Source organism: Pundamilia nyererei, unplaced genomic scaffold, assembly GCF_000239375.1.
Source record: "Pundamilia nyererei isolate P.nyererei 1_Seehausen unplaced genomic scaffold, PunNye1.0 scaffold00155, whole genome shotgun sequence".
Taxonomy (NCBI): domain Eukaryota; kingdom Metazoa; phylum Chordata; class Actinopteri; order Cichliformes; family Cichlidae; genus Pundamilia; species Pundamilia nyererei.
In genome coordinates this window covers 1,072,049-1,073,389 of record NW_005187556.1, presented here as the reverse complement: position 1 = coordinate 1,073,389, position 1,341 = coordinate 1,072,049, and positions in this window count along the sequence as shown.

Below are 1,341 nucleotides of genomic sequence, written 5' to 3'. Positions count from 1 at the left end.
CAAGAATAAAAAAGAGCTGATGCAATCATAGAGAAAAGAAGAAACGCATGACGGTGTCAGAAGCCAGTGTTGGTGATGTCATAGTGCTGACTTATGATGTCACGGCGTGTATGTGCGTACATGTACATGCGTCTGTTTTAGTTTGTGTGCCCGTGCGTGTAACTTTCTGTGTCTTCTTATTCTTCTTAGGAATGCTGAACCTCATTATTATTTATTTTTCTTCTTTTTGTTTGGACCAAACTCGGAGTACGTCTTCAGCACTCGAGTCACTGCGTGTTCATATCAAGCTGTAATGACATTTTCAAAGCCTGTCGTTCCTTTAAAAATTCATTTTTTTAAAGGGACATCATTCAGTTAGCTTTTCTTGTCGAGCTATGTTCATCAAAGTGAGGACTTTTCAGACATTTGAAAATGTAACTTACTGAAGGCTTATATTGTGTCAGGTTTTGGTGTTTTAATAGAAGCTGAGTGCTTTAATTTATTGGTGTTTAAGTTTGTGTCACTGAAATTTGAGTTTAAAGGTACTTTTTGTAAACTTTGATGTTTAAAAATTCTTTAAAATGTTCCAAAATAAACAAAACTATGAAAAAGAAATGTGAAGAAACAACCACTGTGACTTTATATATAAAACATGCACTGTTTGGGTGCATCAAGTGAAGCTGGAATGGGGTGCAAATAGTCTTACCTTTATTTAACCTGGTAAGTCAAAAACAGCACATTTTTATTTATGACCAACCAACAGTTGGACTGCCTTGTCTTGATCAACAAATAGGTCCAAAATTATCAGACGTAACCACCGTGACGTCGCCCACTAGATGAACATTTTCAGTATCTGACCTGACTGAAAACCTCAATCAAATTCTCCCAAGGGTAATTACAAAAAGTACCTTTAATATATGTCCACAAAAGCTGTTTGTCTTTTAAAAGAAATGTTTTCATCTGAGAAAATTTTAAAGGCACAGAAGGTATAAAAAGCAGCTTTTTTTTAGGTTGCAATACGGTCGAAAGAGGAGAACGTTAATTGCGTTTAAAGGTTGTTTTTCTGTGGAGAGCAGTTGTTGCCGATGTGGAGCAGAATGTAAAGTGACCTGATTTGGCTGATTTTAGAACCATAAAAGAGCACGAGGCATAAAAATAAGAAGGGAGGGTGGATGTAAATGACGTGGGAATTCAGTTATTTTTAATGTCTCGCTCATTTTTCCTCATACCTTCAAAAGTCTGATGCAGATGTTATAATCCATGTTCAGTTAATTGGTCCTCTGATCAAACTGTGTGTGTGTGTGTGTGTGTGTGTGTGTGTGTGTGTGTGTGTGTGTGTGTGTGTGTGTGTGTGTGTGTGTG